Source organism: Sceloporus occidentalis, unplaced genomic scaffold (genome assembly GCF_023333645.1).
Source record: "Sceloporus occidentalis isolate IW3139 unplaced genomic scaffold, rSceOcc1.0.p SCAF_8, whole genome shotgun sequence".
Taxonomy (NCBI): Eukaryota; Metazoa; Chordata; class Lepidosauria; order Squamata; family Phrynosomatidae; genus Sceloporus; species Sceloporus occidentalis.
Window position 1 is genome coordinate 35,057,488 of NW_028316988.1, and position 11,363 is coordinate 35,068,850.

The 11,363-nt window shown below is 42.9% G+C and overlaps 1 long non-coding RNA gene across 1 annotated transcript; it reads right to left on the reverse strand.

Moving 5' to 3' along the window:
* Positions 1-6,022: 6,022 nt before the first annotated feature.
* LOC149308660 (uncharacterized) lies at positions 6,023-9,602 on the reverse strand. The gene is made up of 2 exons (XR_016282171.1): positions 9,518-9,602; positions 6,023-6,955 (listed from the first exon to the last, which is right to left on the reverse strand). It is a non-coding gene; the product is annotated as an uncharacterized LOC149308660 (long non-coding RNA).
* Positions 9,603-11,363: the final 1,761 nt, after the last annotated feature.

Consider the following 11,363-nt stretch of genomic DNA (forward strand, 5'->3'; position numbering starts at 1 on the left):
AAACAGCAATATCCACTACTGAGTCAAGCATCTGAACAACCAGGACACAATCACAGACTCCCTGGGAACGCTTCCCTAAACAATATGGTCTTTAACTCGGCTTTGAAGCTGGTTAGAGACGTGTTTGTAAGGGGAGGAGGTTCCAGGAGTGACCCCAGGTCAGGGGTGGAAAGATACAACTGGGTATCATCGGCGTACAGATGGAAAGAGAAACTGAAAGAGCTGATAAGTTTACCAAGAGACAGTGTGTATAGAGAGAACAAGAGGGGACCCAAAACAGAACCCTGAGGAACTCCAACAGATAGGGGAATAGAGGACAAAGTCTGGCCACCCGAGACCACTGCAAAAGATCGATCTGACAGGTAAGATTTAAACCAATCGAGAACGGAACCCAAGAAACCAAGGTCAGAAAGTAAGTCAACTAAAAGACAGTGGTCCACGGTGTCAAAGACCACAGACAGGTCAAGGAGGACAAGGATGGAGTAAAGGCCATTTGCCTTGGCCCGCAGGAGATCATTCGAGATCTTGGTGAGGGCCGTCTTTGTGGAGTGCCGTGGGCGGAAATCAGACTGGAAAGGGTCCAAAATGGAGTTGGCTTCAAGAAACTCAAGACAGCGAGAGTAGGCGACTCGTTCCAGAACCTTAGAAAGAAAAGGAAGAAGGGAAATCGGACGATAGTTGGACAAGGAAGAAGGGTCAAGAGAAGGTTTTTGCAAAATAGGGGAAACTAAAGCGTGTTTCAAGACCGAGGGGAAGGAGCCAGAAGAAAGAGAGAGGTTAAAGATGTAGAGGAGGGAGGGCAAAAAAGAAGGAACTATGGAGATTAGAAGACAAAAAGCGATTGGGTCAAGAGAACAGGTTGTAGGTTTGGAAGAGTTCAGTAGCGTAGAAAGTTCATCCAGAGAAACGGGAGAAAACGCAGAGAATTTGTTAGTAGGAGGAGTCAGGAGAATAGTGGTGGGAACCAAATCAGAAAGAGTCAGCTCCAACCTAATAGTAGAGATCTTTGTAATGAAATAATTAGCAAAATTGGAAGGAGAAAATAATGAAGAAACAGGAGGAACAGGTTTTAGTAGTGTGTTGAAACAAGAGAACAAACGCTGTGGGCGCCTCTTATTGGTGCAGATCAATAGTTTATAATAATTCTGTTTTTTCTGTTGTGTAAATAAATGCATGCATTAAGGGAGATGCACACTATGGTGCATATTAATTTTTCTGCAGCTTTATTTAAAATACATCAAAACGTAAAATACATCCAAACGATTGGTGAAACCTCTCAGTGTTTGTGACAAGCAAAACCTAAGACTGGAAAAATGAGGCAGTGAGGCAAACCGAAATGACAGATTCCTCCATCTCCAAGAAGAGGAAGGTCTATATCTCCTTGCAAGCAGGGAGCTTAAAACGAAATCCCTGGTATTCCCCATTTCAAGGATTTCAGTAGCAAGGCTAATCTCTCCACCAGGATTGCGTTCCTCACTCCTTGGGCTGAGCCTGGCTTTCCTGAAACTGTGGTCCAAAACTTTTTGGGGGTTGCCCATTTAGCCTTGCTTCTCCTCTATGGTGGCTTCCCGAATTTGCTATGTTTTTATTCCCATCTTAAATGCGTAAGTGTGGCGAAGTGGCTTGAGCATTGGACTGAGACTCTGGAAGCCAGGGTCTGAATTCCAGCTTGGCCATAAAACTCACTAAGGACTTTATCATAGAGAGAAAAATTGCAAGTTTAAACAGAGTTTATCCCGTGAAAATTGCGCAATTACTATTAAATTGCAATTTAAGATTTTCAGACACAGTGCGATAAAAGAGCCATAGTCCCAGGAATAACCAAGCAAGAAACAGCAAGAAAACCTTTTTGGGATTTTCCTGTGAATGATTTGTTGCAGGTTATTCATGGATTAATGGCACTTTAATCGCTTTTCAACGCAATGTGGTGTGAAAAGCTTTATCGCAGTTGCCAGATATTCCCAGGATAATGGCTGTTTAATTGCAATGTTGTGTGAAAATCTTAATTGCGAATGTGTGATTTTCACGGAATAAACCCCGTTTATACTTCTAATTGTCCCACTGTGATAGTCCTAAGTGACCTTGGCCAAGTCCAATGCTCTCAAGGGAAGGCAATGGCAAACCTCCTCTGGACAAACCTGTCCAAGAAAACCCCATAAGTTTGCCTTGAGGGGATCACCCATAAATTGGAAACGACTTGAAGGTGAACAACAACAGAATCAATAATGCCCAATTTTCTAGGCAGAAAAGATTAATTCTATTATTTTATTATCTGATCCATACCTACAATCCTCAGCTCCAGGGTCTAGGACCATTATCCATTACACTTCTGGGTCTCTCAATCTGTCCCCATCCTACTCACGAACTGCAAGAGTAACAGACTGGATCCTATCAATTCCTTCTGCAGCATCCGCATCTGTGAAATTTCCAGGGAAGCTGTTGCAACTAGAAGAGCCTGCCCTTGACAAGATTTCCCTCAGGATCTGGACCAAGAGAAGTGGGCATTATCTTTGCTAGATGGATGCTTTCCCCCCGAAGGAGCGCGCCACAGTGAAAAAATTGAGTCAGTTCCCATTTGCCTCGATGAAAGGTGAGAGATGACTATTCAGGGGAAATTAACCGTGCTGCTGTTTGCAAAGGGATAAAGGTTTCATCCATCTCTTCTTCAAAGCGGGGTTTAGCACCTGTAAAACACAGCCCTGGCAATGGGCAGACGCACAACAGAGCCTCAGAGGACTGACATTTATCTGGTGGACCCTTTGATATGGTGATAACAGAGCCAAGAGAGATCCGTTTCATTGCAACTGTGCTCTTATCTATCTAATCTATCTATCTGGATGGGGAAATGCCAAGTGATAGAACACACACAAATGTGTGTCTGTGCATCTTTTCTCATGTGTTGTTGTTTTCTCCTATTTGGTTTGTAACATCTTGCCTGATGAAGAAGAAGCCCATGGAGCTTCAAAAGCTTGCAACAAGTATATTGTGTGTTTTCATTTCATTTCTTACAGCAAGTAGCCAGAACAGTAAAAATAAATTAAAATATATAAGACAGTGGGCTGGGTATAATATACACATTTTAAAAACCACTTCGTCCAGTTTTTTTGCTCTCGAAAGACAGAGGAAAACCTCCACTGGGGTGTCTCAATTTCTAGAGGGCAAGAGTCTTTGTGAATGTTTTCCACATCTTGAATTATGAGGGGTTCCCTCCTTGCCAAAGGATTTAAGTTATACCACCGACGACAGCGTGAATAAAAAGCAAACCTCATGATGGTTCTTTTCAAATGATTTTAGGAAAGCCTTTTCTGTTTTTCACTCAGCGATGCAAATGGCACTCTGCCCATGCCTTGAGGCTTCCGTTATTCATCTATTCCACAACTTTAGCCTGATGCAGAAAATAAAATTCTAGGGATGGTGCTGCTGGATGTAACTGCTGTTCCCAGGCCAACTTTAAAACCATTTCACCGCACTTGCTCTCATCACAAAATGGGAACAGCATGGGCTTAATTTTATCTGGTTTTCCACCCTGGAACCTAAAGGAGTCATCAGAGGACTTCATTCTAACAGTAACTTTAATTCAAAAAGAAAAGGGATTTTTCAGCTTTTTAGAAGCAGGCTGCCATCCTGTGGCAGAAAGGAAGGAAAGCATGCTTTAATGTCAATTTGAGAGACCATCATCAGGCCTAACCTTTGCAAGACACACCTGTTTACACAGCAAGGAATTTAAGTGAAATCACAGTCTGTGTGCTTTCTTTGGATTGCATGCTCCATGTTTTAGTTTTCATGCTTCTTAATCCTGCTCAAAAAGGAGGGCATTTTGAAATTCCTCCTGGTTACTTGGAAGGCTGACATGTAGGACATGTCCTGGAAAAGGAGGATGTCCGGAGAATAGAAGCCACATTAGCCTGTTGCAACAAAGTTTCCTAGCACCTTGAAGACTTAAACTATTTTATTTTCCATAAATCAATATAGTGTTTTGAGTGTTTGTCTAGGACTCTGGGAAACCAGGGCTTGAATCCCTGCAAACCAAGGGAAGCCCACCCTGTGGGACCTTGGCCAAGTCACTCTCTCAGCCTTAGAAGCAATGGCAAAGCTTTCTCCAAGTAAATCTTGAAAACCAGCATGATGTATTGGTTCAAGTATTGCACTGGGGACTTCCAAAGTCCCTGCTCAGCTACCTTGCTAAGAAATCCTGGGCAAGTCACTCTCTCTTGAATCGAGGGAAGCTCACAGGGGGACCTTGGCTAAGTCACACTCTCTCAGCTTCAGAGGAAGGCAAAGGCAAACCTCTCAAATGCAGAAAACATGCAGTTATGTCAAGTCACTTTCAGTTCCAGGAATCAAGCCAAAAATACAGCCAACTTTCACATTTCTGGCAGGGTAGTCGGAACATAAATTGTCACGCTTGGGGCAGTTTGGGTGTCCTTTGGCTTTTTAAAATATCAGGGTCTGGGGGCTTCATGAGCTAAAACTATGCCAACTTTTCAGATTGGACTAGGACTCTGGAGAGATCAGGGTTCAAATCCCCAACCATCCATGGAAAACCAACTTGGGCAAGTCACCCTCTCAGAGGAAGACAAAAGGGAAACCACCCAAGAAAACCTCACAACAGGTTTCATCTTTCTTTCTTCCATACTCCCATTGCAATTGCCTTTAATCTCCCTTTTACACCTGGCTTCAGCACCAAAACTATTTCTGAACACCTTTAGGGATGGAGCATTTTTGGCAACAAAGCCACCCAGAAGCACAACCCCACCCAAAAAAATCTGTCCTCCCCAGATCTGTTGCAGCAGACCACTTGTGGTCATTCAGGGAACCTCCTTTTAAATCTAGTCCAGCCATAATTTTATTAGGACAAGGAACTGAACTATCAATGCAGGTTTACCTGCCAGCTTCATTAGCTGAAGTCCTCATTAGCACTGGTTACCCAATTGAAGGATTTGAGCTTTCCCTCTTCTTTAGGAGTTTGGGATCCATAACCCTTCAGTGTTAGATTACAGATCCCATCAGCCTTAGCCAAGAGAGAGGGATAATGGACTCTGATAATTCCCACCACAAAATATTCCCCATGTATTTGCATAAGCCAGTGTGGCATAGCGAGTTGCGTTGGGACTAGGACCTTAGGAGACCAGGGTTCAAATCATTGCTCAGCCACTGAAATACATTGGGTGACTTTGGGCAAGTCATACTTTCGCAAGAGGAAAGCAATGGCAGCCAAACTCCTTTAAATAAGAGATCTTACCAAGAAACCCCCAGGTGTTCCCATGTGGTATAGTGCTTTTGAGTGTTGGACTGGGACTCCATGTAAACTGGAGTCAACTTGGAAGCACATTAACAATGTATTAAATGATAGCCTAATATCTTTTCAACCTCCTGCAGTTTTTTTGTAATTTTGCAGAATTTATGTTGCCACTTGAAAAGAACATCCTAGAAGCATTCTCCTACATGAGAACAGAAGACATAATTATCCAAAGCAACGTGCAAAAGCCACTCATTTGCACTGCTTCCAAACTTATCCATCATGCATATACCATTGTACGAATTGTAGCTTCTGAGACAAACCGAAATTGGTAGCATGAGCTTTCATAGACTTGAGCCTACTTTTTCAGATGCATCTCAAGTCTACAAAAGATCGTGCTACCAGCTTTTGTTCAGTTAGTCTCAAAGGTGCTACCAGGTCTCCTTTGCTTACTGTTATCGTACATCGTTCTCATAGCCAGGAACGTCATGTTTTTAAAAATGCTGTCCTCATAACGCATACAACAGCAAAAATACCACCTATCAGGAAAGTAACAAGAGATTCTTGCAGCTCAAGTTTGCCAAACAGAACTTTGGTGGACTTGTATCAGGATGCAGCTTACACTGAATACACGACGTTCTGGTGAATTTAAAGTCACTTGTTAAATCTTGAAGGGCCGCTGTTCCTCTCCAAAATTATCAGCTCCCAGTAAAGGCCACAAAAAACCCACCAAAAAAGTTGTCCACTAGAAACATTCCCCTTCCCAAATATTAAGACAACTGCTTTAATTTTTATTATTATTTATTGCAACTCCAAGATTCAGTACTACCATTTTAAATGCATATTAATACTTTCCCATCCCAACATTTCAGTTAACTCAAAGGTACTTTCCACAGGCAACCTCTCCCATCCATCATCCATCCCCATAGTACTGACAAGAGCTTTGTCAGCAACGAAGGTCCTGCGGTTTACAGATGGATACCGTGCAATTTTCGTCCTGCTAATCTAATCAAAATTGCATCGTTATCCACCCGACAACAGCAAAACACAAACCACCACAACCACAACCACCCTCCATCTTACGCACCGGCCGTCTTTTGTTCTTGCTGAAGAATCTCTCCTCTCCTCCACAGGCCGGGACAAGTGCAATACTGTTCAGAGAACCTACAAGTAATGCAACAAATCCCAACCCAGGGAGAAGTCAGCTCTCTTGCAACGGCCTTCGAAATCAAGGGACAGAAACAGGCATCCTTCTCCCTAACCTGGCCACCATCTCTCTGTCTCCCACAGACATCAACCCCCGCCCTCCTGACACCACTTTGGGGGATCCTTTTACCGCTCACAACCACCACCACAGTCAGTTTTGCATGGATTTGCACAGCGACTAACAGCAAGCTGAGATGCAAACCTGCAAAACGGACTGTAGTTCAGCACAAAGTCTTTCCTAGCCACTTTCCTACACCCCTCCACCGGAACCCCCTAAAAATGATGCTCAGAATCCAGCAGTACTGTAAGTGCCCACATTACAGTAGATTTGGGTGCATTAACTACCTGCACTATGAGCACTTTGCAACTGCTAGGATAAAAATTCAACGATGCACAGTCTGTTGCCGACGGGATGCAGCAATACTTTGAACTATGGATGTCTCCGAGAATAACACCCTCGACCACGTAACTGCCTTGGTACGTTTAAGGCTGGCTGTCTTGGGTCCCGGCCTGGGAGGAAGGAGGCATATAAATAAAATAAGTACATTTTTAATGCCTTTCTTTTGGTTATCACATGAGGCAATCCAGTCCAGACCCACAAAGAACAAGGCACCAGGGGAGAAAACCTCAGCCAATGATATGTACTGCCTTGGAGTACGGTGGACTTTTCTCCTTTGCAGGTCTTTAAACAGAGGTTGGATAGACTGCTTTCAGGAGTGCTGTAGTTGTGTATTCCTCCATGGCCTAGGGTTTGAGTAGAAGGCTCTTGTGGTCATTTCCAACTATAGTATTGTTTTAACAGACTGCCTCAGAGGATTGTGAAGCCTCCTTCTTTGGAGGCCTTTAAACAGAGGTTGGATGGGCACCTTTCTGGAGTGCTGTACTTGTGTATTCCACCTATATGGCCACTAAGGCCCCTTCCAGCTGTAAGAGTCTATGATTCCTGTAGTCAGGCTGTTAAGGGCACTAGCACTCCTTAATTCATAGCCTAAGTCCCAGGATACAGGCCATTATTGTTTCCCCTTCCCTGTGGGCTCCACCACCACATTCAGGGCAATGCACAAGTTACTTTTACTTGCAATTCCAGCTAATTTTCATCCTCAGAAATACACTAGGGGAAACGGAAGGCGACATAATGTGGCGCATGCAGTAGCATGCTGCCATTGAAATCAATAAGAGCTCCAATATCAGTTTTTTCTGCTTTCGGGGGGGGGGGGGGCAGAACGGATGCACCATGAAAACAGAGGCGGAACTGTATTTCTGTGCTGTTTTGGCAATTTTTTTGTCCAAAAGAATGAGTGTCAAATTTGCCCATGCTACTAAACCAAGGATGGGGATCCATTTTTCAGGCTAGGGGCCAAATGCAAGTTTTAGAAAAGTCCCAAAAAGCTATATTTTGGAAGTGGGTGGGACCGTATTGTAGAGTCCTTGGTACCATTTACTAAGCCTTGGCAGAGGCACTTCAACCTTCTAGAATGTTTTTTTTAAAAGCATAGAAAAGCTGTGTCAAACAATGGTATGATGTGGAAGGTTCTGCACATCTGTCCTAATGCTGAGCCTCCTAATACAGGAGTACTAGTGCTTAGCATCTCACTTTGTCATTCTTCTCCAGGACCATGAAACTAAAATTCCCAGAAACGTGAGGAGTCAGTGAGAAAAGAGGGAACAACGTAGGTCTCAAGTTCTCTTTCTCCTTGAGAATGTACAGGAGAGTCTTTCCAAATTATTTCTGTTAAGCCCCTAAAACAAACTTCTCCCAGTTACTTGTTTCATAACTGCATCTCAAGTTATATTGAGTTCTGCTATCCAACATACTGTTTCTATTTTGTTTTAGTAGCATTTGTTATCTATCCAGATTTGGCCACAAAATGCATTGTCTTGTTGTACCATTAAGGTAAATACTTTGGATTTGAACACACACATACAGAATTCCAATTGGGTTATGAAGAACTAGAGACATTACAGAACATCTTCACTGTTAATAAGAATCATGGTATCAAAGGTACATTATACCAAGTTCTCAATTAATTGATAAGCACTAAGCATGCAAACCCTGTTAATTTTAATATACACACACAACAGGATAATCTTTTAAAATAATCCTGCCATAGTTGTGGAAATTTTAGTGTGGGGGCAGAAGGAATAGCAATCCCACACTGCTCAAAAATATAAAATGATCAGGACAATTCATAATTACAAACACAATGTATTATTGTTGGCATTCCTCAAAACTACTGAGACCTGGTATACATAAACCCCCATTCACCTACCTTCAGCTGCTGCCGCACTGCAGAATTAATGCAGTCTGACACCGCTCTAACTGTATGGCTCCATCCTATGGATTCCTGGGATCTGTAGTTTGTTGTGGCATCAGATCTCTGACAGGCTAAATATCTCACAAAACTACAACTCCCAGAATTCCATTGCATGGTGCCACAGTAGTTAGTGTCAAACTTAATTAATTCTCCAGTGCAGATGCAGACCTGCTTTTCAAAAACTGTGATTACTAGGAATGTGGTGGGGTTCCCAAACTTTGGGAAAGCTACTTTTTTAATTTAAAAAATAGGGTGACTTTCAACTCCTAGGATCAGGACTCCCAACGGTCAGCATCCTTCCACCAAACAAGGATTCTGGGCATTGTAGTGCAGAAACCTATCAAGTTCTTTTCTGAGTTCCACCTGTTCCCACCTTTTCTGCAAGGTTCAAGTGTTGTCCTTCAGGTCTAGAGCTGCTCCTTTGTAATTCATTTTTTTTAAATGAAAAGTACCAAAGTACAAAAGAAGATCTACATGTCCTTTTTCTGGTTCTCTTTCCCATTGCAATGCCACCATCAGCCCCATATGCCAGAAGGAGCATTCAGGGCAGTAGATTCTAAGCTACTTCACTAACTGCACTAGATGCACCTTAGCATAGGAAGCCTTTTTTTTGTATGAGACAAGACTGGATGGGACGGAAAGCACACAAACCTGCTTCCCAGGTCCCTTGGTATGGTTTTACCTGGAAAGACAACACAGTGTGCATTGCCATTGTGGCACTGAAGTGCCAACACTGCAGTAGATGCCAATGTACTACCTGCACTATAAGCACTTTTGCACCACTGATGGCTTTTCTCCAGAGACAACCAAAGGAAGGCCTCTTCTTTCTGTAAACAGTAGTAAGCTCTGAAGAGTGATGCTGTACTTTGTGAAACACCTGCAGAAATAAAGGGAGGGAGGAGAGAAAAATGCAACACATCAGAACTCAGTTGGAGTCAGAGAACTACATAGTTGGGGATCGGTACTTAAAAATCTTCAGCAAATCTTACCACTTAAAATCTCCATGCAAAGGGGTCTTGTAGCACATTTGAGACTAACTAGAAGCAAGAAACTGGTAGTGTGAGCTTCTGTAAACTTGAGTCTATGAAAGCTCATGCAATCAGATTCTTTCTTTCAGTTAGTCTCAAGGGTGTTGCAAGATCCTTTTGCATTTAAAATCTTAATCACTTACCATTTTTAGCCCTGCCCACCTATGGGATCAGAGAGCATACTACAAATTGACAACTAAGCATTTTGCAATGTGTGTGAAGTGTACTTGCAGCTTTCCAAATGCCATCCTTCCCATCAATGCTAGCTAGGGGAATCATGAGGGGAAGTGCAGTTCAGCAATATCAGGATGGCCAGTTTCCCTGTCCTTGTAACACAACCTCTTAAGCCAAATCCCCCCCCCCCATTTAACAAAAGCTCCCTTCCCCAAATTTTTGGGCTTTCTGAAACTCTACTCCCACCTCTTGTTTCTGTCTGTTGTTACAAAAGGCAAGAGATACAGAAGATTCACCAAATGGGCAATGTTGGTCTTGAGGATCCCAGTTGCTAATTCCTACTATAAAAAAATGTAACTGGAAAGGGAGGAAAAGCAAAACAGCCATCTAAAATTATATACTTTTTTGGAGATGATCAGATAGCCCATCTTCATATGAACCTGTCCATGAGAGAAGACTCATCACATTTGCAAATGAAAAAAGATTAATCAGGTTTGCAAACTGCTTTGCTCTACTAAGGGTGGGAAGGAGACAAGGAGATGTTGAAATACCAATTCAGTCAGCAATCTGGGCCTCGCTTTCTGCACCACACAATGGGGGGGGGGGGAGTGTGTCCCAATCCTGTTTTATAACTTCTCGTTACTAGCAATGGTTTAGAAGCTTGCAATCTTGCAAACTGGGAAAGCAAGGGACAAAAGCCCACTGGCATTTGCTTCAACTGCTGTGGTCACGCCATCAATAGAACACTGTAAGTCCCATAAGCCAAATGGTGCCAATTTTTGTTCGCTCCTCCCCAATTTAAGATTACCAATTTGTTCACAACCTAGATCAAATCCTCTGGTCAGTGGCAGGCAAGCCAGCTGCTTTTTATTCAAGACTTGATGGACTGCAAAAGAGAAAAAAAGGATCCTGAGTGGTCATTCAACGCCTTGCAAGCCACCCTGGTTTGCTTTCAAGGGCTCTGGGTTGCGCCTTGTTTTCCTAAGCTGGGTGGACCATCTGCTTTATTTTTCAGTTGCATGGGGGGGGGGGGTAAGGCCAAAAGGGAGGAGGTGATCAGAGTTAATCCCATAGTACACTTTTACTACGCCACCCTTACAGGGAACAACAGAGACAAATAACAGCTGTTACTTCTGGGGGGGGGGTGTTGCAAATGGATAGCTTTTGCTGACTTATTTGTTGGCTCTAAAAGTTCAAAGAGATCCACTGAACTGTGTTCATTAGAGGATGAAGTCTATACAGGGTATCCATTTTAAGATTTTCCCCAAGCCCCTGCAAATATAACATTGTTGGTTAAATAACTAAGTCACTGGAGAGGATGAAAAGAGAATGAACAATACTCAGAAGTACCAACTAATTCACATTTAACTCTTGTGCATCTATTTCCAGTATCTCAATTGG